The sequence below is a fragment of the Thermobia domestica genome, chromosome 8 (genome assembly GCF_964235325.1).
Source record: "Thermobia domestica chromosome 8, izTheDome1.hap1.1, whole genome shotgun sequence".
Classification (NCBI taxonomy): Eukaryota; Metazoa; Arthropoda; class Insecta; order Zygentoma; family Lepismatidae; genus Thermobia; species Thermobia domestica.
In genome coordinates this window covers 65,522,505-65,549,313 of record NC_137461.1, presented here as the reverse complement: position 1 = coordinate 65,549,313, position 26,809 = coordinate 65,522,505, and the positions used below count along the sequence as shown (strand labels likewise).

General features: G+C 37.0%; 1 protein-coding gene across 4 annotated transcripts in view; it reads left to right on the top strand.

The window, feature by feature from the left end:
* Positions 1 to 26,809, top strand: part of Lrch (Leucine-rich-repeats and calponin homology domain protein) — a 370,595-nt gene that overhangs the window by 138,769 nt on the left and 205,017 nt on the right. Inside the window, exon 1 of one of the 4 annotated variants that reach the window (XM_081768567.1) lies at positions 13,927 to 14,057. The exons of the other annotated variants lie outside the window; for them this stretch is intronic. The gene's annotated coding sequence lies outside the window, so the exon portion shown is untranslated. Of the gene's footprint in view, positions 1 to 13,926; positions 14,058 to 26,809 lie in introns of those variants that run through there. 4 annotated transcript variants of the gene reach the window in all.

Sequence of the window (26,809 nt, the reverse complement as noted above, 5' to 3'; positions counted from 1 at the left end):
GAACTATCTAATGTTTTAGTTGCATTAGCTCGATATTGAATGATAAAAGCATAATATAACAACTATGCCTTAAGCGGGGTTCGAACCCGCAACAAACTGTTCTTGCGATCGCCAGCATAATACTTGAGACCGCTCGACCATGCTATCGGTCGATGCCAACGATAAATGCAGATGAAAAATACGTAGAGTAATTTTGTAAGAAGACTCAACCAATATAACATATGTACGGAGCTCATATGTTCGCTTATGTAGGTTTGTTGTTCACATTGAATTATTGCTCATAGGTATTGGTGTGAATAAAATCTTGACTCTGTAATTTTGATATTGCATTATAGTGCGTAGCCGTAGCATTTTATTGCAGTATGGAATTGTAAAAATAACATATAAAACTCGGGGAGTATTTTATTAAGGATAAATAGAAAACTAGCAGTAAATCCAATTTTGTTGGAATTTATTCAAATTTTAATGGTGCGTTGGATTTGTTGTTTGTTTTCCTTCACAACTTGAAAGAATGTTACATTATAACTTGACTGAGAAGAAAGAAAAAAGGAAGAAGAAAAGAAAAAAGACAAAAAAAAAAAAGAGACAAAACTTTGACTACAGGTCATTGTGAAACAAGTGCATTTTAGTTTATCAAAGCTACCTGTAAACATCTCGATGTTTTTTTATGCATTGTAATCTTATATAGTTCTTGGAAGAACATGCACGTAAGTTAAAAGTAGCACAAGAGACAATTTCGTCGTTGCAAACGTCTGACTTAAGCGAATTTTGTCTTGTCGCATTACGATCGAACACGGGACCTCTCTCGTGAGACCGACGGAAGGTGAGGTGAGGTGTGGTGCGGGGTCTATTTCCGGGAAGTAACTTTCCCGTCTATTCGAAAACCATTCGCACGGAGAGCGAGAAATGAGAGTAGTCCCACATGATACGTGAAGTGGTAAATGTACTGCGTCAGTTCGTAAAAGGAATCTCGTCTATCACCAAAGGCCCTTGAGAAAATCTTTTGTTTCCTGCATGCACTTCTTTCCTTTCTAGCATTTTGCTAGCAAAGAGAAATAAATAGACACTCTGCAACATCAGATTTCATAATGTATACGATTAAAAATCTAAAATGCATTAGGTCTAGATCGCTCAGTGTTAAAATAGACAAAATGCGTGTATTATGTAGTTGATCATACATCAATAATATTTGTTTCATATGTAAAGCAGTAGGTTGAGTCGATTAATGACTTCCTTTGGATTCATTATTCTTACAAGTAGTATGTGTACAAATCAGTGTGCTTGTCACCGTTAATATATATATATATATATATATATATATATATATATATATATATATATATATATATATATATATAAGTTACAATAGATACAATGTGCTGGTTAACTTTATTTCGCTACATATACAATACTTAAATAAAAAAGTTTCCTCCAGTAAAATAATGTCAATTATTTTTGCAACTAATGATTAGCGCTGCAAAAGCTTACTTCTTATTTGCTCGAAGACCACACATAAGAATTTAGCATGTTATTTTATTTAGCTGGATGTGACCTGTCCACGGATATATGTCCTATGAAACGATTTAACACTAGAATAGGGTGACCAAATCGTCAACTAGGGACAACTTTTTACTTTTGAATAGGATGCTCCCCTAAATATGTAGTTTTGCCTCTCCGTTCTCTCTCTCTCTTTCTCTCTCTCTCTCTGTGTGTGTGTGTGTATGTGTGTCTCTCACAAAAAAGGGCAAATTTACACTTTCTCGTTTTAAAACCTATTGAAAAGGTTGTGGAATTAATTAAATAACAAGTAACTATTAGCAACTAACAAAAAAATGAAATTTTGAAAACATTGCTAAAAATATATGAAACATTCATCAATATCTGTCAAGCAACAAAATCTGCCACCAGCAGAATTTATAACGAACTAGTCTCAGCATCGGATTCCAACTCACTTTATTTGATTTTTCTTGCTTTTAAACATTATTTCACTTACAACTAGTTTTCTTTTTACTTTCACTTTTATAGTTCTATACTTCAGTCCCCCTTTCGTAAATGACAGTATGTTACATGTTAGTCAAATCACAGAAACACTGTACTGTACTAATGACAGCGTCTCAGTCTTCCACCGCCCGAAACAGAGAGTAAAAACAGTTTGTTTTTCATAAGACTTTCAGCCCCTTGCACTGTCGTCTGCGGAGGGGGAGGCCTAGGAGGGAAAACAGTGTAACCACCACATCCAATATCGCAAACGTCGTAATGACGTTGCTCAGTAATCCCAATAAAATCACATAGCTTAGAAAATAATAATATAAATTAGGAGATTTTAAATTGGAAAGCTTTTTTGTACCCAATGTACGTAAATACGGGACATTTTGGCGTTCCGGGAAAATTTTTAGGGACACCGGGAAAGGTAGTGAAAAAACGGGACAATCCCGTTTTTACGGGACGGTTGGTCACCCTACACTAGAAGGACCAAGTCATTTTGACGACATCACTTAAAACGATTTTCTTTATTTCATATATTTATTTGAGTTACGCAGTCAAACTGTACGATTTTTATGATTCTAAGGAGAAGTTTAATATGGCGTATAAATGATGTGTGTCTATTTGAAATAAATATACGTTTTTGTTCTATACCTCTAGAAGGACCAGACCGTCACACAGTGGTCGGAAACTTTGAAAAAGCGGACAAAAATAGTTTATTCCAAAATAATGGAAGTTGACGGGACGTCTGTCTATCGTTCTATACGTAATTGCCCCTTCTAAATCGATTGCAACTACTGCGAAAGTGATTCGAAAAACTCCTGCTACAGTACATGCTTATATATATATATATATATATATATATATATATATATATATATATATATATATATATATATATATATATATACAGGGTGGTCCAAAAGTGTGGAAACCCTCGCATAAATTCCAAATACTGCAAAATATAACCAATGGAACAATTCAGGAGGACATAGAACAATGAAATTCGCTATCTTGAAATCCACCATCGTGAATCATATCTTACATACATTTTATGAATCGAAAACACAACATATTGACACCTTACGTGAATTGGACATCGCTAGTCAGTACGAAGTTATGACAGAAGTTACTATGCATCCAAGAAGCGGTTACAGGTTCAATGTGCTCTTCCTCTAATTGTATGTGCAGCTAATAAAAAGATGGTGTAAAACAAATGAGTGTTTGGCCTTAGGATACAAAATTAAAGTTCGCGGTTTTTCACCCACACCGTCTTCGAAGAAACAGTAATACTTACTGGAATGTAATTTAGTTCAGGATTATGTTGTTTCGGCAAAATTAAAAGATTCAATATAGAATCTTCTTATATACTACTGCACTGACGTGTAATTTACAGCAGCTTCACATGACTGAATAGTTTATCACTGCAATATGTATGAGTTCACTACAATTTTGATTCAGGGACGAAGGGCAATCCAAATTACGTACAAAACAATATGCCTTTTCCCTTTGTAAGGTTCAGATAACGGATCTTAACTGTGATCACAACAACATTATTCATCACGCATTTCCAGTTACATAAGACTGAGTCCTTCAGGTGCACTTAGATGCAGCTATTTCCAATGCTCAACCTTTGCACTACTCATGATCAACTCAATAAGCCTTATTTTGCAGATAAGGAAGGATAAGCTTAGACTGCAGAGCTAATAACATAAGCGTATATGTAACTTTTCGGTAACACTAATAAAGCCATCATATAAATGATATGACAATGGATAACAAATAAAACTTTTCACTAAACACACAGTATTTGAGTCCAATGTACCATTCAACCGCTTTCATCGACCTCATAAACGATATAAATGGTTAGAACATATATTGTTCGGTTAATTTTTTAATGATTTGTCGGTATTTTTATTTGTTCATGTTTACATGCATTTTATGGACAGCGAAAATATTCCTATGTCCTGAAACTCCGGGTTTGGAAGCAGGAGAGATACTTATAATCAAATATCAATACCGATTTCATAGGCGGCGAAGTTGATAAAATCGATTTTTGACCGCTTTTTCCCAGTTTCCGACCACTGTGCGTTAGTTTGACGGTAGCACTTCTCATATTCTTCAACTTGGACTAATAAAAGTCATGGTGAGCTTACTTGGACTTAATTAGTTCTTCTGTATTCTACAGTATTTTGAAATTGTTCATATGTAATTCTGTATAATGGTTTCACTTGTGCAACTGTTTACCTTTTTGTCCTTTTGAAATGACACTTGAGAATTATATTAACAAGTATGTAAAGATCAGTACAACGTATCAGGAGTCCTTCATGAGTGAGTCGGCAGACGTATCGCATTTGTGGCCAGTTATTCCCGGTTTCGAGTTCAAATGGAGGGCAGTTTGTTTCGGATGTAAGTCGAGAAACGATTTGTACTCCGCTTTAAGCTTATGTGACCCTTCCAGCATAACCCGGTTGTTGCATAACAACACCAAGGTGAAACAAACTTATTTCTGTCCATATGTGATATAAATACATAGAGCAAATGATTTTTTAAAAAAAACTGGTTTAAACCCCCCAAAAAACAGGCTTAAAGCAAAAAACGTTTTTTTTTCAATAAAAACCATGGTTTTTGCCAACCATGTTAGTACAAAATGTAAGAAAACAATTTAATTAGAAAATGTGCATCGTTAATAAATAATGTAAAATTGTAATAATAACTAGATTTTCTAATAATAATAATGAAGTAGCGTAGTATTATTTAAAAGAATAACTAGATTTTCCACTAGCAACTGAAACATTAGTGTACCGACTAGACAACCTTAAAAAAATAGTTTGAAAACAAGTAAATTGGCATCGCAACAGTACAATGAACTTGCTTTTTATGCGGTCGATGTGCTGGGGCCTTGAAACCAGTGATGTGCCGTAAACTATAATTTTACGTCTACGCTATTGTCTACTGTAATCTATACGTAATCTACATTACACCTTTTCCCGTGTAGACTATGTAGACAACCACTATCAAATGTAAGGAACAATTTCGTTGCTCGTTTGTTCATATTTCCTCATTCAGTTGTTTTGCTTCGGTGCAGCGAAAGATTAGGGAAACGACTAACATAAAAAGTAGAGGGAATTATCTAATCTGTATGTTTACTCTGCTCTGCACATACCACTTCCTTAGATTTTCCACTTCGAGCACTGCTTTTATAATGAAATTTACAAAACTAATTCTCACCTGTGGGCTTTCAGTCTTGAATCTGCTGTATTTGCCATTTTTTTCTTGCATATTTTACAAAATGCATAATATTTTTCATTTTCCTTCATCAAGATGAAACTAAGTATTCGAAAGTTACTATTCGCTGCTCTAGGTATTTTATTTTGTACGCAATTTCGCAAGGTAAGGACAAAATAAAGCTCCTTTATTGTCCACAATGCCATATTAAATTACGTGTTGTTGACATATTCTACATAGTCTACGTTGTTTACATTGTCTACGCATAGTTGACACGTAAACGTAAACTATCGTTTTTTACGCGTAGACGCACATCTCTGCTTGAAACTACGATTAGTGTGCCCTCTACAGACACTCATTTTGTAGTGAGAAATTTGTTCGAATCGGAGTATACTGTGTGTTCTATCAATTTATCTTTTTCATCTAGAGAAAGTTTTGTTTTTTCTTTTAAAGTTTAACCTCCCACGTCTATGTATTGAGGCTAAGGGAGACGGTGATGATGAGATGGATGGTAATAGTGGAGTGACGGCAAGGAGGAAAAGGGAGAAACCCGAGAAAACCCACGCACTCGTATTTGGTGTGTGTATGCATGTGGAGTCGTATTATAATTTTCTTTTATTATTCATGAAAGAAGCGCTCGCTGTTTTTAGACGTAGTCATACTTGTCCAGACGACAGTATTGATTTGCTTAACATGAAGGTCAGATAGAAAATAAGATCTTGGGCACAACACATGTTGTCTACACTAACATGGCAAATCTCTGAGTTAGTTAGCAGCAGAATTTTCTATATCGTAGCTGTGACTTTTGGTTGCCCTTTAAGACCCAGTTAAGTATATCTTATTAAAGAAATGAACTCCAGTACTGTATCTCTTGGAATATGAGTTCTTTCCCCTAAACTTTTACCATAGAAGTTCGGAGCAGTTTCCGCGGTAAATAAACGTTTGTAGTATCTACTTTATTGCATATTAGGTTCTGGCTAAACTAGTTTTCTGTGGAAGTTGAAAAAGGGGAAGACGGGAGATTGCGGGGGTGTCTGTGCAGTATTGATTTAGTCCGGTAACAAAAGGATTGCAAGGAAGGCCGACAACCCTTGCAGCAAGAAGATATTAAAGCAAATTTTGGTTGTTCGTTGTATAAGAAAGGATGATTAATTCCATTTACTGGAAAATACCTTGGTACTAGCCACGGCAGTTTCCCATTTTTGTAGTACTTATATTTTGTGGTACTAGATTACATCACAGATTATAGTGCTGTATATACTGACATTTTTTTACATGTTGTCTCTATCAGAACTTATCAAAATGAAATAGATATAGACCAAGTCGTTCATTACTTAAGTAGGGGTGTGTATACATGTTCACGTGATCTAATAGTTTGCATTGCTTGTTCTGTTTATAGCTTACTGAGGACTAACATTACATTATTATTTATATTATTATTAGGTTAGCAAGTAAGAAGAGACCCGGGTCCGATTTCCGGCAGGAGCTTATGTGGTTGGGATTCCACGTTAAGCTGTAGGTCCACGTCTCAAATAGCCTCGCTGCTGAAAAGGGCGCTACACTAAAAATCAAATCAAATCAAAGTAGAATTTTTATTATCCACAGTCTACTATGCTCATACGGTACGGTACTGGTATTCTAAGAAATGGAAATGAAATGTATTCCGTTCAGAAGAAAGGTGAAAGGATTAAAATTTAAATTTTTCAAGTTGTGTTTCGCGCTCTCTTATGAAAATATACGAGAAGAGGTGCGAAAGTAATGCATATTATTTTTCCGTAAATATACTGGCTGAAATATCCGTTCTTCGCATAGGAAGAATAGGTTTGTGAAAAATATTTGAGCCTCTTTGTCTCCTTAGGATACGCATTGTAATGAAAGAAAATCCATAATATCACCCTTTCTCATCCCCCGTGCTATACTGATGAACTTAAATGGCAAAGGGAGTGGCACTGTTGATCTCAGCAACTACGAAGATTATGGGTTAGATACTAATGTCAACCGTTTTGGATTGTTTTTACATATCATCCCCTTCCACCTGCACACCATGAAGATGGGGGATGAATTTCGATCTGAACGGCATCGGAAGTGTCATTGTTGATCTCAGTGATCATATATATATATATATATATATATATATATATATATATATATATATATATATATATATATATATATATATATATATATAAATAATATGAATTGCGTACTGATATCGGCCGTTTTAGATTATTTTTACATATCGCTTCCTTTTCTGCCCCACACTCCTCACCCGCATACCGATAATGTGACGAAAACCTAAGTTAAGCCATGGTTCACTTATGTACCAAAAATAATCAAATTCGGATAAACGGTCTAGGAGGAGTCCGTTCAACAAACATTCTTACATTTCATTTTTACTTATGTAGAAAATACCCCTTGTTTCCTTAAAACGGAAGTTTTCAAAAATGCTGGGATATGTTTCCCCTTATTTTTAATAACTTGAAATGCCGAGTTTTATCTTTCTAACTTGAAGTCCAAACCGACTGATTCGGTTTAAACTACAGACCGAACCGAAACCGATTAACCGGGTTTTGGAACACCCATACACTACACACTTTTGCTAATTATTTCACCTTCACGTAAATATGAGTACAAATAGTCCAAATTCAATTATAAATGTACCTAGGTATGTAGAGTGTAGCCTGGTTCTGCAAAGAGGATTAAACTCCAAAGAGATCAAGCAAGTTTGATAAGTCATACGGTTTATTTGTTTTACTTCTGTTTACCAGGAGCTACCTTGTATTGCTTTGCGTTGTAGGAATTAATAGAAGAAAACAATTCGTGTGTATCTTACATTTTAGAGAGGACCTGTAACGGTAACACACGGGAATAGAATGTGAAAAATGGCGGAATCCAGTTGCCATTGGGGACGAATAAGAGAAGCGGCACTCCGTTTGTTCCAAAACAACAGACATTGAAATAGTAGTTGGGGTATTTGTGGATTGGAGCCAAATCAAACATGGAACGTATGTTACAATGTCAAATATGTTCTTTACATACATTTATTTTTTGTAGAAAAAATCTAAATAAAGGCACACACAGAAGGGGAAAAAGCAACAGTCAACAGTCCTGTTCCAGTGTAAGGAGTGTAATGCAGAAATAATTGACATTCTTGAAAGGCATGCAGTGTTTACATACGAAGCAAGTCCTTGCGTACAGCCACATCGTAATTATCAGAGGAATGCTGTTCATTTTCTTAAATGCATTTTAGGATAGACTGAGAAAGGATGGTTGATAAACCATGTGGTGTGCACTATCCATTGATGTAGAAGGAATTTTCTTTTTCTAAGGTATTGGACTTCCAGTAGTTGACGTGTTAATGCTATGTAGGCTTTCTCCCTGTAGGACGTGAATGCATGCACGCACTGTCTAACACACTTGATGGAAAACCTCGATACTCTTCATAGCAGCAATATTCAGCTAGTATGCCACGTTAATATGACACTTGTAAATAATAATAAACAGTGCAGATTTGTATGGTAAAAGATGTATTGAAGTGTTTGAGTTCAAGAATACAGTGGCTCAATAAAGAAGTTGCACATATACAGATGGTGATCAGAAAAATGGAAACACCTGAACGAAATTGCAACTTACCATATTAATATGGTGTCGGGCCAAATTTCGTCTTCAGAACAGCCTTGATGCGACGTGCGATGGAGGCATAGAGGTCGTGAATGGTAGCAAGTGGAATTTTACACCATTGCTCGTGCAGGGCATCGACCAGTTCTGTGAGAGAGGATGGAGGTGGAAATCGTCGCCTGAGTCGTGTTTCCAAGACGGACAATCGATGTTCAATTATGTTCAGTTCTGGGGATTGGGTGGGCCAGGGGAGGTGTTGAACTTCATCCCGATGTTCCTCAAACCACGCTGCAACAACGCCAGCTGTGTGAATGGGTGCATTATCATCCTGGAAGATGGCGTCATTGTCCGGGAACAACATCCGGACCATAGATTGCAAGTGGTCTCCTAAAATTGCGACATAATCGTTGACAGTGATTCGTCCGCTAAGTGTGACCACAGGACCCAATGAAAACCATGATATGGCGGCCCACAGCATCACCGAGCCGCCGCCATGTTTCACAGTTAGGCGGAGACACTGCAGATCATAAGCTTCTTTGGGCGTTCTCCACACATAAACACTGCCCGTGGTTGGGAATAGGGTGAAAGATGACTCATCCCACCATATCACACGTTTCCAGTCCTCAACGGTCCAAGTTGCATGGTCGCGGCACCATTTGCGGCGTGCGAAAGCGTTATCGTCTCTGATGAGCAGTTTGGCCCGTGCAACACGACCCGGTAAGTTAATGTCATGTAATTCGCGGCGGACTGTGATTGTCGAAACAGGGTGGGTAGGTGCTGATTGAGTTCCTCCGTCACTTGCTCCGCAGTGGCACGACAGTTCTGCGTGACAATGCGCTTTAACACCCGGCGTGACCTGTCACTCATGATTTTCTTCCGCCCACTGTTCCGCTTCCCAGATGTGGTTTTCCCGTGTGTTGTGTAGGCCGTCATCACCTTCGACACTGTCCTACGCGACACACCTAACACAGTAGCCACTGCCGACACACTCACTCCACATAACCGCGCACCAACAATTTGCCCTCTTTGAAAATTTGAGGGGTCTCAAATTTTACACTACCTCCGTTTGCTGCAGCCACTGGACACTGCTGTTCCACTACGCCTGACGTAGTATGGAGACCGATTTAACACACCACCACCAGCGGCCCGGCGCTGCGGGCGCCACGACACCACTGCCAACCCATATATCTGACGTGTTGCCAACTACAGGTGTTTCCATTTTTCTGATCACCATCTGTACATGCTTACACATTCCAAAGAGAATAAACATTCCAATAGTGCGTTTGAGAGAGAAAGAAATTACATTATTTACTTATGAAAAATAGAAACACCAATCACAAAACTCAATTTGGTGGCTATAAAAAATACAACAACTGAAAACATAGCGTAAATTCATACCAGAAAAGAACTCGGACACTTAATTTGTAACAAAATTTTAAAATGTTATTAGATATTTTTGCTAATTGTTCGCAATCCTTTATTTTTCACGATGGCTTTCAATCTTTCGGGCATGGATTTTACTTTTTTTTTTTTAAATAGAAGAAAGGATCATTTTTTGCCCATTCTGTCTGAAGTTCTGATTCCAAGTCTTGCTTTGTTCTAATAGCATGATTTGTTAACTGGTTTTCCAAATGAGCCCATAAGTGCTCAATAACGTTAATATTAGGAGATTTTGGAGATGTTTCCAGCACATGCGGACAAATACACAGGAGCCACAAACGCACATTAAGTGCTTTGTGGTTGGGATCATTATCCAGCAAACAAATTTTGCTTCAAAATGTTTAAATATTTTGTTTGGCCCATAATTCCATCGATTACACACAATTTACCTGGTCCAGCACCTGACATACAGCTCCAAATCATTACCGTGGATTGTAGACTACGCTCTCGGAGTTCTTCAGTATTTTTTCGCCAGATATAACATTAACCATCTGAGGGGAACAAAGTAAATTTGTTCTCGTCCTCGAATACCACAATGCTCCTAAAGGAAAAATCTTTATTTTTATAAGTTTTTGCAAAACTGAGTCTCTTTTGTCTTTTGCACTTGCTCACGAACGATATTTTATGAGTTACTCTTCCATGTTAATTGCTTCTTAAAATCAATCCTATCGTTTCGGGATGCACACTTTTATTAAGATGTTCTAATACTTTTTTGGGCCAGTTTAGGACACTTATCATTGGGTTTTTATTAACCTGTAGTAGAATCCATTGCTCGTCAGACTTTGAAAACACTCTAGGTGTACCACTTTTTGGTTTATTTTCCACTGCTTTTGTTGATTTAAAACGTCTGATAATGTCATGAACTGTGGAGTATCACCTATTTACTATTTATTGAACAAATTCCCAGATACAGCATAATTGTGCCATTTTGCACAGGGAAATGTCAACAAGCGGGAAAAAATGAAAAAAGAAAAATAATTTAAAAAAAGTAAACAACAACAGTAACATCAATAGTATTAACAAAGAATGCACAAGTAATATTATTTAGCCAGCACGCGTTTTATTGCTATTTCAAACACCGCGTAGCTCGATAAAATGTCCACTTCACTTGTTATATTATTATAATTATTATACCCACGATTATTATAATAGTTGGGTACTCGGTGAAAAAGAGACCTCTGTATAATTGTCAACCTAGGGCGTGCAAGATGGAATAGGTGGATATTCCGGGTATTGCTATTTCCACAATATCACGAACTGATTTTACCTCTTTATAATATTTTAAAATAAGTTCTCTTACTGCTACAGAAGTTTTCCCACGTTGATTCCCCATTTTAAATTTTAAACACACAGTTTTACCCACATACAAACTTTACGTTTCACTTGGACACCTAAAACTGTCAAGTAGACACATTCTTGGAAATTTCCTTAAGCCCAAAAAGAAAGACAGTGCAGCCACCTGTCCGAGTTCTTTTTTGACATGAAATTGACTTTTGTTGGCCTGTCCATGAATTGGCTCCCGGAGCCGAAGCGCGAGCGAGCACGAGCGGAGAAAAGAGCAGGTGAACACAGATGGTGGTAGCTTTGCCCCTTCCACTGCATCCGATAAGTGTTGACAACCACACATGATGGCAAAAAACCTATGACCAAGCCTGGTCAGAAATTCGCACGATGTTGAAACATTGAGCAGACGCAAGCGTGAAATGTGCAAGTGTGCTCTCCCCCTCCCCCTCCCCATTTCGAAAGCAGTGACGCGAAAACACTGCAGGAAATAAAATTGGTACGTTTTTTGGTCGAGGAAGACGCATGATAGAGGTTACAGTTAGCGTTGAAGTAACTAACAAATGAACAAGAAAGAAAGAAAGAAAGAAACTAATATTAAACATGTCAGCTTACAGACGTAAAACCACTGCAAAAATCGGGAACGAATTGTTTCAGACCTTTTTAGCTTGCTTACACAATTCGTGACGTTGTATTACATTATCACTCGGTCTGTAAGTTGTCACTCGCTTCATGTTTGCTCAGTTGTAAACGCCTTTCGTTCCTAGATTGATAGCAGAACGACGGGAGATTGAAAATAATAATAATAATAATAATAATAATAATAATAATAATAATAATAATAATAATAATGCGTATTATTATTATTATTACTACTACTAGTAGTAGTAGTAGTAGTAGTATTCGGACCAAAGAGGGATGAAAATGGGGATTGGAGGAAATTCATAATGAGGAATTGCATAGTTTATACCGCTCACCTAACATTGTTAGGGTCATTAGGTGTAGAAGGCTCAGGTGGGCAGGCCATGTAGCCAGAATGGAAGAAATTAGAAACGCTTTCATAATTTTAACTGAAAACCCAATTGGAAGAAGACCACTAGGAAGACCTAGGCGTTGATGGAAAGACAATATTAAGATGGATCTTGCAGAAATAAGAGTACAGAGTAGAAACTGGATCCAGTTCGCTAAGGACAGAAGTTAGTGGAAATATTTTGTAAACGCGGCATTGAACCTTCGGGTTCCATAGGGCATATAGTTAGTTAGTTACTTAGTTAGTTATTATTATCTAAAAGAAATGTTCAAATGTTGTTAAGAGACAATTACACAGAAGAACTGAGTTCCGACCAAACACTAATTTGCCGGAAGGAAATTCCAGTGCAGTCCAGCCCACTTTAAGCGTTATCCGTGCAACCCACGTTTCATGTTCAAGATATTGGGAATAATTGTTCGTATCATTCAGTTGGAACGTTTCCTTCCGATTTTATGCTGTTACAGTAGGCCTACAACATTGTGACTTTCAAAATCAATCAGTAACTATCGAAGAAAGACAAGCGTGTAGCTTCAGTCGTTGATATGATTTAACATTCCTTTTCACTTTTAACAAGCCACCGGCAAGCAACCAGCCAGGCACAATATGTTTTTCATTATTAAAAAGACACTCCTTGTTAAAAAAAAAAACAATAATGGTAGTCACTAATGGTCACTCTTAAAAATGGAAAATCTCTTTGGCTCTCTTAATATTTTGTTTGATTCTTTGCGATCAAAGTAACTTTAAAAGTGGAGTAAGAAATATTATTCTTCCTATTGATGGTGTAATAGTGGCTTCTAATCTCCACAACCAACCCCTTGCTAAGCCTATTCGTACACACATACATTCATAAGCTAATTTTCTGGAGATAATACTTAGATAATTACAAACAAGTGCTACAGTATTTTTTTTTTTTTGTATCAACAGATTCTCTCTTTTCCCAAAAAGCGAAACAACATAATATAACAAACCCACACTCGGATTAAGAACTTGATTATATATATATATATCTTGAAAACCGGTTTTCCATTGGGCAATCTAGCAAATTTTTATAAATGTAAGCGTTGGTTTGATTCCACCACATCCTTCTTTAACAAAATGAAAGAAAAAAGAAGAAAAGGAACGTACATAGTTTATCATTTGATTGCTGTTACAAGTTTGTGTTGTCTATAGTTAACGGTTACCACATTGTAAAAAACACTTTACACTAAATGGCAATCAGTTACCATACATACTTTTTTTTTATTTGGTGGGCCAGTGATTACCGCCAAGGTTGACAACACTTCCGCTCCTCGAAGGACGAAACCCGAAGATTCACGAAGCACGAACAATGGTATTTGCACGTAGAATGCTCGTGAGCGCTCACGAGGAGAGTTTCCACTATCTGCTCGCCGTGGCCAGGGCTGTGAGTGCTCGTGTGAAATAGAATTCATTTTATTTCGTTACAGCTCCAAACTCCTCGACTTCAATTTTTAAAGGGGTAAATTGGCCAAAATGTTTTAATAGGATATTGTGTAGTTAGCCAATCAAATTTTACTCTTGTTATTTATGGTTGTCTCGTGTTGCACAATTGGCGTATGAAATAGTTCCTGTGCGAATGGGCCCAGGCTTATTCTCAAGTGAGGTATTTAAGGTTCAGATCCCAGGTTCTGTCATATAGACTCTGTACTGAAAATAGTAGGGATGGGCAAATACCGAGATTTCAGTTTTCTCCAAAATTAGTTCGGGTTTTCACCGAAACCGATTCGGTTTTTCGCCGAAAGCGGTTTCAGTTTTTTTCAAAAACAGGTTCGGCTTTTCACAGAAACAATTTTCACTTTTTTACCATTAGTTTTGGGTTTTCACTGAGAGACTAATTTTCTCCGAAGACTTATTTGTTCTTGCTCTTGTAGTACTCATTCCAAGCAAGTGAATGAAATAACAGTTGGTTAGAATATCGAACCAATTTTTGATAGAAAATTTAACTGGTTTTTGTGCCCACTACTAGGAAAGAGACATTAAATTTTAGAGTTCAATACATCTTAATACCAAGTGCCTTATTTGCTCTCCAAGCTTCTCACAGTTCTAAATAAACCCCGATATTTCAGTGCTCACATCTGAAATGGAATCCGGGACAACGTGAACTTTTCCGCCTTCGTAAGAACTTAAAAAATATATACAAAATATATATACGTAGGTGTATTAGATATTTATCAGAAATAAATTCGCTTTTCGGAGACTTTCGAGCAATAAACGGCAACATCTCAGTCTTTGCGTCACGCTATATATAAAACCACATGAGCTAACATAAATTATTGAGCACTTCCTGTAGGGCTACAATGATTAAATTTGGAATGATTGTAGCTTTCCGGAACTAACCGACAGGAAAATTACCAAAAGTGAATATTTTTAATTTTTAGGGGGTCTAAAGAGGATATGAAGAGTTTCCCCATGTTATTTAAATGGACTTTTTTTTTTTTTTTTTTTTTTTTACCTATAATCTCATGTTTTAGGTACGTGGAATTGGAATAAAAACTTCGGTATTCTTGTACGTTTTCGTTAGCGTTAACAAAGTAAATAAGTAAAAATAAAAATTTCCATCTTTAGAGTGGTTTTATGGGGACTGACAAATCTTTCCCATGCTATTTATATGGGGCTCGTTTTACACCCCCAAATTATTGGGCACTTCCTGTAAGGCTACAATTAGTAAATTTGACATGGCTTTTCGGGACTAACCGACAGAAAAAAATTCCAAAAGTGAATATTTTTAATTTTTAGAGGGTCTAAAGGGGAGATGAAGAAATTCCTCATGTTATTTAAATGGGTCTTTTTTTGGAGCTATAATCTCATATTTTTGGTACTTGGAATTGGAATAAAAACTTGAAATTCGGTATGCTTATACGTCTTAGTTAGCGTTGCCTAAGTGAATCATCAGAAATAAAAATTTCCAAATATAGAGTGGTTTTATGGGGAACTGAAAAATCTTTCCCATGTTTATATGGGACATCTTCTACACCCCAAAATGTTAAGGCACTTTCGGCAGGATTAGAATGATGAAATTTTGCATGATTGTAGCCTTCTGGGACTAATCTACAGGAAAATTGCCAAAAGTGAATATTTTTTTGTTCTTAAGGGGTCTATGGGAAGGGGGGGGGGATGAAGAAATTCCCATGTTATTTAAATGCGCGCGATTTCTTGGGATACAAAATATTATCTTTTAGATAGTTGAAATACGAAAAGGAACTTGAAATGCCGTAGAATTCTGGTTTGAAGAGGTGCGAGGCCGTAGGCCGAACAAAGGCGCGGGTGTGGAAGCGAAGTCCCCAGCCGGGCAAATTCACAAAATATGAAGAGCAAATGCACGAAATTCACTGTTGATGCAAAGGCTGATACATAAGAGATGCGAGGCCGTAGGCCGAGCAAACTTGGGGGTGAGTCCCCAGCTAGCCAAAGGCTATTCCTCGTTATAAAATCACTATAATAGATATCGTTATTGGTGTTGTCTGGATAATAACTAAGTCTTATAATAATTGCATAAATATGGTATGTGTAGTTTTGGGTGGTTGTTGGGCTACTAAATAATAAATACCTTTGTTAAGTTGAAACAATTAGATATTTCACTAAATACGATTTTAACCTGTTAATGGATAGTCAGCGTCAAAAATTCTTTCCGTTTGGTAAAATTTATTTCGGGAATAACCGTGGTATGGCTGGAATGTACAACGGTGGTATGGCTGAAACGTACAGAAAATTAAATTCTTTCTAATTTACTGAAAACTGTACTTAAATTGCCCTTCCATTCTGAAGTTATTTACGAAACTAATTTAATCAAACAGAAAGAACTTTTTTTTTTTTGTCGCTGGCTGTACAATGGGCCGAAGGTTCGAGCGGAACAACTATAATAATAGGTCTAATCATAATGGGATCGTATAAACTAAAAGTAGTAAACTTATTGATAGACTGACAGGAGGAAACAAATGGAAACGAGGATCCTGTGGAACCTAATTCTCTTAAAAATTAAACGAACAATTATTCGAATGTTCAATCGACTAATGATCTTTATGGGCATATTTTTATGATATTCATCTAGTATGATGAGGCAATTGGGGATCAACTTGAATTAAGTGTAATACACTAAGATGTAGGTTATATTTCACTACTACTAATATTATGCAGATAAATTATTATGTATTGTTTCTTCCTTATATTTCGTTTTCTAAGTAAAGATGAACAGCAAATTGAAGAACCACAGAAGCTTTTCTAGTTGTATTTCTTATTGATACAGGTATAGTAAAATAACCAAGTTTCAACAAATTGGAGACTTAAAAAAGAAAGACAGGAAACTTTTGTCTCTATTCTATTGGGTAAGAAGAAAACTCCTATCCTGAAACATTAAATTTCGTGTACCGTTAATTATGTGTTTTTGAATCATATTATTCAAGATATTTACTTGGTTGATCTTAAGTACACGGTTCCCTTTGGTCACCTCTGATGCTTGGGGTCCCGGGTTCGATCCCGGCCCCCGCCAAGTAAACTTTGTGGTGGACAAACACCGTGTGCGTGGGTTTTCTCGGGTTCTCCCGTTTCCTCCCACTTTCTTCATTCCACCATTTTTCATTCATCACTCATCATCACCGTCTCCTTTAGCCTAACCGGCATAAACGTGGGACGTAAAACTCACAGATTTCATTTCATTTTCACCGTTTCATTTAAGCATGAGACTGTGAAACGTGGAACCAGAATCACATTAGCTCCCACCAGGAGTTGAACTTGCGTCTTCTGGGCTCAAGGCGCGTATGCTAACCGTGTTAACTACGAGGATGGTATTTCTATGATTTCATTTTTCAAACTGGCTCAAAATATACCGCCCGTCAAATTTTGAGTTGTGTAAATTTTCACCTTGTACGTGGAAGTAAGAACTAGCAAAGAACATTGATTTCTATTAATTAGCTTTTACAAGTAGTATATCGTCGCTGCGCCTCGAATAACCGCTGTGTTAAAACCACAACTCTCCAGGAGAAGCAAAAAATATTCCAAACATAAAATTTTGGCAAATTTACACGGAAACACTTGAAAAATACAATAAAATTGGTTCTGCATATATTACGCACTGGAGATTGTTGTAGCTTGCTTTCTACAGTATTATATTACTATTTTTGTGTTTACGTAGCACATGTCGGTTTATCTTTTGCGCCTATATAAGCACATAGAGGATCAATACGTACGTAATGAGAACGTGAAGCCTTTAATTTCAATGTAATATTTCTTCATTGCTGTGGCGAAACAACTGAATATTCACTTATCACATTATAAAAGAGTCTGCCTGCCAGTTTTCAGGTTTATTTGCATGGCATAACTCATTTTCGACAAAAATGTCACATAGCGGTTCTCCGAGGCGCAGCGACGATATGCGAAAACAGCATGTGTCGTAGTTAGTTAAAGGCAGACAACAGTCTGCTAAGTATCAGTAGATTTGATACGTATAAAGCACATTAATTAAACGTAATTCTTAATAAAATGGTAATAAATTAGTGACAAATGGCTTGTCATACTTCATAGCACCACTTTTTTCGATTTTTCTCGAAAACCACATCAGAATTCAATCTCAAGCATTCTAGTTTGTTCAGCTCGATGCGATCTATCAACGCATATTGCATTATATATTAGTTAAACGGAAATAAATTTAATAGTTAATTATAATTTTAGCCTATATCTCATTAACCATACTATGTACTATTGCCTTGCTAATGTCATAACGAAGGGCTTAATGAGAGCATATTTCAAGATGTTTCATATTCCTAGGGGGTTCTCCCGTTTCCTCCCACTTTCTTCATTCTACCATTACATTCATTTCTCATAATCACCGTCTCCTTTAGCCTAACCGGCATAACCGTGGGACGTAAAACTCAAAAATTTCATTTCATTTCATTTTTTCAATATGTGGCGTGATTCTCGTACAGCATCAATTTTTAGGTTTTCATTTTTTTTTTTTTTTTTTAATATTTTCTCAAAAACCACGCATAAGCTTTTACACTCACGCATGTCAGTTTTTTTTTTCAATTCAATAAGATCCATCAATTGATATATGTCTTATCGTTGCATAATTTTCTTCCGTTAAACGCTAAATATATTGTAAAATTTTCATATTCTATAAAGAAGAGTTCTGGGGACACCGTAGAGCCTTGGGCTCATGTCCACGTGGTCCCGGGTTCGATTCCCGGCCAGCGCTTTCCAATTTTCGGCGTTCTCCCAGTGTCATGAGGGAAACTGGGGAGTCACGTGAATGAAGGGCGTAATGGTCACTAGTCTAGAAAGCTTCCGATAAGCTGACCACGTGCTCGTCGCTAGGCTAGACGTAGTTCAGCCAGTCGTTGACAGATGGCGTTGGAGCGGCTCGGGCCTTCAAACGGGTTATTACGTCAGGTTGTTTGGTTTGGTTTGCTTATCAAGAAAAGTTGTTGTTCGTATACTTTGTATTAATGAATTCGAATATATCATCCATAGTTAAGACAATATTATTGGATAGTGTAATAGACGCACACGTGATTTCATTTTCAGATGCACTTAAAAAAAATAGGTAATATGTCCTATATTTATAATGAAATAAGCACTGCTACGATCGCACAAGTTAGTAGAATGAATGAAATATAACAATATCTAATAGTTGTAAACAAACTTAACTATCAGAAATTGGCATTATATGAATTTTTATTTTCCGCTCGCACACATACGCGTGCACAAACGAAGAGACAATGTAACAAATACTGAAGAACCTAAAGTATCTATCGTGTTCTTCCTTTTTTTTTTTTTTTTTTTTTAAAATCAGACACTTAAAGCTTATCAGAAGCACTTCCCACAGGCGAAGTTGCCAAGTGGAATATGAGTTTTCTTCTTATCCAACAGAAAAACAAGAGACAAAAGCTCTCTTTCGTAAGCTCTGTAGTTCGTTGAAGCTTTGTTATTACACTATATATATGATATAAATGAGAAGTAAGAACAGAAAAATGTTAGTTTTCGATTTGTAGATTTTGTAGGGCCTATGCTTAAAACGAAATAGGTTTATAAACAAGAAAAGTAATAACCATATATCTGAATAATAATAAAAATAATAAAAATACATGCATTTTACAGTACAAATATAGCCCAGGATTGACTATGGCCAGCCTAACGGCTTTTAGTTCAGTGACGTGTGAGCTCTTATCACTCATCACCATTAGTTCTGGTTTTCTAAATAGGATTTTTATCATACTTATTCGAATAACTCCCCGAGTCCCTCACCATACAAAACAAAATTTGATTCAACATGCAAAAAATGTCTCTACTCGTCTAGAACCCAAACCGCACGCACTTACCACAAGATTGAACATATACAAATAATAATAATAATAATAATAATAATAATAATAATAATAATAATAATAATAATAATAATAATAATAATAATAATAATAAACTAAAAATGTGATGTTTTTTAGCCTATGAAGGGTTGTAGCCCAACTGCCGGTTCGTGAACTAATTTGACGGTCCACATTAGAAAATTAATAATTTCAATTACAATACCCTGACACAAGTGAATAAATATCTTTAAAATGAACCTGTGGTCATTGCTGTACGAGTACAGAGAAGGAATTACTACTGTTGCTGGAGTTAGTATTCGGTGGAGCTACCTTTGGCTGCGCATAAGCTTTAATCATTCGTGGTACGGTATCCAGTAAGTCTTTAATAACATGCTGTGATAGCTGGTTCCATTTGTCATATAGTGCCTCAAGTAACTTTGTTGCCGGACATGTGTGGCAGTTATGAAATTTTAGTTGTAATAGGTGCCATATATTTTCCATATGAATCATGTCTGGAGATTGGCTAGTCCACGGCTAAGCTACTGGATCATCCCATAGGTAATGTATGTTTGCACTGTGTGGAAAAGAACGATAATTTACCTGGAATACTACTGTTGGTCAGGAAGATAGTCTCCACGAGAGTCCATATCATTTTCTGTTTCATTCCTATCTCTTAATTTGCCACTTATTATCGACCATGCTCTTGTGATGTGTTGTACTGTTTCTTGATACATTTAACATCTGCATTTGTTGTCTTGTGTAGTGTTTTGTATTTATTACCTTGGCTTGTATTCTTGCATGAAGCCTTCTGTTCGTGGGTATAAATCTCCACTGAAACGTTGTTTCTCAATCTACATGTTCCTAGTTGACTTGTTCTGGGAATCGCCCATGTAGTGGCTTCTCCTCTCCCTCCATTGCATCCTTACGGCATCTATTGTGGGTGTAATGTTGGTATAAGTTTCGATTCATCCGTCTCACCTACGTAAAGTGGTGTATATTATTTGTGGTCCACTGCTATTATTGCCCTATGTAGTTTCGAATTTTCCTTTTTATTTTATTTTATAGAAATAGTTTCTTAATATTTGAATTTGTCTGTGATGTAGATTTAGGATGTTGATCAATCCTCATCTTCCTTCGTTTTATGGTAATGACGTTCTTTCTTTAGTATTTCGTGTTTGTAGTGTTCTGGTTTTCCTTTCGAAATCTGCTAGTTCGCTCTTTGTCCATTTTGTTAATCCACATGAGTGTGTTGGAACCATTACTGCAAATGTATTAATAGCTATACTTATGTTCTTATTGTTGAAATGTGTTTTGCATGTATCGTTCAATTTCTGTTGCTACTTTTGTGTTTCTTCTTGCTTGGTTGAAACCTAAATATTTGGTATACTTCTTTCAGTGTCATGGTTTCTTTTGTCTCTTCTTGGACGAACTTATATTTGGAGATCTGTTGTTCTTGATTATCGCCATTGTTTTACGTTTCTCTATTCCATACCTGATTCTTACGTTTGTCAAAAACATTTTGGTGTGATCTTCAGTAGAGTCCTCAGTTGGTATTCCGTGTCCCCTTATAGTTTGATATCATTCATATACACTAGGTGAGTTATTTTAAGTTCTGTTTGTTTGTTTAATTTTACCATGAATCCATTCTTCATATTGTCCAGTAGTTCTGATATTAGCTGAGTCCTAAGCAGAATAGCAGTGGACTTAAGCTGTCTCCTTGGAAAATTCCTAAACTAATTTGTATATTTTCTATCTCTAGTTCTGTCTGGTTATCTTCGGATATACACTTGTAGTGTGGTATTCTATCTGCTCATATTGTTTTGTATCAATTTCTTATTCTTTCTTGCTCCAACTTTTCCAGATTTTCTAGATACTCCAGATTTTCAAACAGTGCAGTGGGATTCAGTGGTATCCAGGATTGAGTTGTAAAACATTGCGATATTGAGTTGTATGCTTTCTGATAACACTAGTTAACAAAGGTTTTGTTACATAAAAGGAAATACCTGTTCTTAAAGGAACTTTTTGCGCTGAATTCGAATATGCACTCGGTTTTTCTCCATCACGTACGATTTTCCCGTAACAGAGGGATTTTCGGGAAAATCCCTCAAAAATTTCCCTTTTCGTTTATTTTACACCCCAAGATCTTGTCCCCTTGCATATACTAACATAGAAATTATACCTAACAAGGGAACCTTCCGAAAATGATAGTTGCAGTGAAAGATGTGGCCTATGCCAATTGAAAGAGCTGTAACAGAGATGAGCATTCCCAAAAAATTAGCTGCCCATAGCAATAGGTTCAAGAAATATAAGGGGTGGAAGTTTGGGAAACAGCAAGTTTGGACAAGGGAGAAAAGTGCAAATTCCGCCAAAAAGGGGGGCACGGCAAAATACAATGCTGACAAGTGATGTATAGAAAGAGACTTGCCACAATAGGGAACAAATGAAGGCCACCAGTGGGGTTAACCGTGTTGCCAACTGCAATGAAAAGTATATGTTTTGCAAAGAACACTATATGAAGTGAGTGCAATATTCAGTGTCAACCTGTCATGTAGAACATAAGATATGGCCGGGCTGTGCATATTAGAATGAACAAAACAAGAAGCACCGACTATGCAGGAAACCGACGTCCCTAGAGTCGAAAAGAAAAACGAGTTCCAAAGTTGGTAACATTGGCCATGAACATCCAGACAAGTCTAATATAGTTAGGCCACTCGCTTCACAAAAAGAAAATTCCGGCAACAGGCATCACTCGGAATGCATCAATGCTAGAGTGATTGAGGCAATGTCAAGTCGGGGAACATGAAATGGTTGGGTTGAGCCAAAAACCGATAATAGAAGTAGTGAGCATTATGTCATGGTTGGATCGTATGTGGGAATATACAGGGTGTTCCACCAAACTTTATGACCTGGAAGATTTGCGAAACGAACAAAAATGTGACGGATCCAGTTGTGCAGGAATGTATCAATGTCAGGGGTGATAAAAGTCTGTGAGAGGCAAGTGCCCCCAGGATCCCCATAATAGGGCCCCAGGAGCCAACTTCAAACTTTCAAATGGCAACAGGGACCGAGTGGTAACTCTCTTGATATATCATGGAATGTGCAACAACACCTATAGGAAACATTTGTTATATGAAACATGTTTTTCAAAATAGCCGATACAAATATATGTTGTGTCTTAACATGGCATCGAACATTGTGATCTCAAATTGCTGGGAAGCGAAAAGAAATGTTGCAAATCCAGTTGCACAGGAATGTACTCATGTCGAGGGCCAAGAAAACTTTGTAAGAAGCAAGTCCCCCAGGGCCCCCATTATAAGGCTCGAAGGGTCAACCGCAACATTTCAAATGGGAACAGGGGGCGGATGATATTTCTCTGGATAGATACAACACCGCCTATAAGAAACATTTGTTTTATGAAGCACGGGTTTCAAAATGGCCGCCAAAAATGCGCGTTGTTCTTGTCACCGAGCAGATATTTTTGGCGGTCATTTTGAAATCCCATATAGTAAATATTTCTGATATGCGTTGTGGCTTATTCCAAGATTTATCGAAAGAAATATAACTCGACCGATGGTGCTATTTGAAATTTTGAAGTTGGCCCCTGGGACCCTATGATGGGGACTTGGGGGCACTTGCGTCTCAAAGAAGTTTGTCGCCCGCTGACATGGGTACATTCCTGCACAACTGGATGTGTCACATTTTTTTTCGCTTTAAAAGTATTTCAGTCGCAGAGTTAGGTGGGACACTCTGGATATATCTTATAGGCGGTGATAGTACTGCAGACAGCAACACACAGTAGATCAAGCCTTTGATTATGTTTGCTTTCTACAGGTGTGGATATGTGATAGAAAGACCGAAGGTTCCGACACCTCTAGAGTACTGTTTCGAGACATTCACAGGCGATCATTGTACCATGTGTGACGGATTGGCAGTATTCCGCTGTGCTCACTGCAAATGTATCTTCGGTTTGGACCATTGTCTCATCGAACAATTGCACGTACAATGTGGACGAGCATGTACAAATGATGCGGAGGCTAATGCCTGTTGCCGAAATTTTCTTTGTGTGAAGCGAGTGGCCTAACTATATTAGAATTGTCTGGATTTTCATGGCCAGTGCTGCCAACTTTGGAACTCGTTTTTTTTCGACTTTTTTCGACGTCGGTTTCCTGCATAGTTGGTGCTTCTTGTTTTGTTCATTCTAATATGCACAGCTCGTGATCAAATGTGGCGCATTATGGCCAACTCCGCCTTTCCCGTATTTTTCATACTTCTGTTTTTTCTATTCTCTTTTGTTAGATTGTACCTCTGATTATACACTCATATCTTATGTTCTACATGACAGATTGACACTGAATATTGCACTCACTTCATATAGTGCTCTTTGCAAAACATGTACTTTTCATCGCAACTGGCAACACTGTTAACCCCACTGGTGGCCTTCGTTTGTTCCCTATTGTGGCAAGTCTCTTTCTATACATCACTTGTCAGCATTGTATTTTGCCGTGTCCCCCTTTTTTGCGGAATTTGCACTTTCCCCCTCTTGTCCAACTTTGCTGTTTCCCGAACTTCCACCCCTTATATTTCTTGAACCTATTGCTATGGGCAGCTAATTTTTTGGGAATGACCATCTCTGTTACAGCTCTTTCAATTGGAATAGGGCACATCTTTCACTGCAACTATCATTTTCGGAAGGTTCCCTTGTAAGTATACTTTGATTCATATTTAACAAACCCTCCAAGTTTCGTAATAATCGCTTTATTCTTTCTAGAGAAATAAATATGTTTGTATGTATACTGTGTGTACTGTTTATTGCACCTTATAGTAATGCTTTCAGATCTCTTTAAGTTGAGGTAAAACGTTTTGCTTTATTATTACAAACACATATATAAAATATAATACAATATAATTTACAAGTGTGACAATCTATATTATAAAAGAGAACGTACAAATCCTTTGTTCCCTCATCACGCTAATACGGCTGAACCAATTTCTTTTATTTTTGGGGGGTTATTAGGATTTGGACCCTAGATGGTTTTTATCATATCACTTTAATTTTTAATTACCAGTGTCTTGAGATAATTGACCATTCAAGTGTCCATAACGTACAAATCCTTTGTTAGTTCATCATAGGTATAAAAATAAACGTATTTATATGCAACCCGCATGACCGTGTCACTCGGCGGGTTAACATAAATGACAGGCGCTATAATGTTAACATTTACTGCAATTTGAAAGCGAAAAAGTAAAAATTATCTAAGTAACAAAGTTTATTGCGTTCCGGGGTGACCGCAGCGAAGCGGGGTGAACGCTGCTAGTTTACAATAAACAATAATACAAATGTACCAAAAGGTCATGAAAAGACAATCAAAACTATCACAATATATGAAACTTCCATTGGGTTACAAAAACGTACACTACTTCCTTCTTTTGTAAGAAATGTTGCATTCTCTAACAAGACCCCAACAATAGTCCCCCATCATTGAAGGATCCCATCGTCCCTGGTACCTTTTCTCCATTGCCATTATATCTTGGTGGAATCGTTCCCCCTGTTCGTCGCTGAGAGCACCTAGGTTAGCAGGAAAGAAGCTGAGGTGGGAGTGCAAAAAGTGGATTTTTAAAGACATCCTACAACCCAACTCTTTGTATTTCTGTATCATGTCCTGTACGATTTCTGTGTAACTCTCAGCTTTGTTATTGCCCAGAAAGTTGCGCACAACACACTTAAATGCTGTCCAGGCAGCTAGCTCAGCACTGTTTAATTTGCTGTCAAAGCTATCATCAAGCATTAATTTCCTAATTTGGGGACCAATAAACACTCCCGCTGAAATCTTAGCATCACTCAGGTTAGGGAACTTATCTCGCAAATACTTGAAACCTTCATCAGATGTGTCCATGGCTTTGACAAAGTTTTTCAAAAGTCCTAACTTGATATGAAGTGGCGGTAGTAATATCTTATTAGGATCTACCAAAGGAGCGTATTTGACGTTGCATTCTCCAGGTACGTAATTCACTCTAGGTTCCCATTCCTTCACTTCATAATGTTTGTCATCAGCTCGGCTATCCCATAAACATAAAAAACATTGGTACTTCGTGTAACCGCACTGCAGTCCTAATAAAATACCAACTACCTTGAGATCACAACATATTTGCCAACAATGGTCCTTGTAATTTATAAGATTTAGCAAAGTTGACATGGTGTCATAGGATTCCTTAATCTTCACTGAGTGCGCAAGTGATATAGAAGGTTTTTTATTTCCATTATGTAAAAGGACAGCTTTAAGGCTGACATTTGACGCGTCGATAAATAACCTCCATTCTTCTGGAACGTAAGGAATTCCTAGCTCCGCCATCAACCCATTTATATCCGTACATACGCACACATTATCTTGCATTGAGAAATAGCTTGAAAATTGAACATGCCTTTTCCTGTACATTGATATGTTCGTTTCTGCATCCAATAAGTTCCAAGTGTGTTGTTGACTATTGTAAATATTCATTTTTATGTCTGTGTTTGTAGTAATAAAGCAAATCGTTTTTACCCCAACTCAGGAGATCTGAAAGCATTACTATCAGGTGCAATAAACAGTGCACACAGTATACATACAAATATATTTATTTCTCTAGAAAGAACAAAGCGATTTTTACGAAACTTTTAGGGTTTATTAAATATAAATCAAGGTATACTTAGGTATAATTTCTATGTTACTATATGTAAGGGGACAGGAGCTAGGGGAATAAAATATCTGAAAAAGGGAAATTTTTGAGGGAATTTCCCGAAAATCCCTCTGTTACGGGAAAACTGTATGTGATGGAGAGAAACCGAGTGCATATTCGAATTCAGCGCAAAAAGTTCCTTTAAGATCAGGTGATTTTTCTCATGTAACAAACAAAAAGTTTAAATTTGTTAACTAGTGTA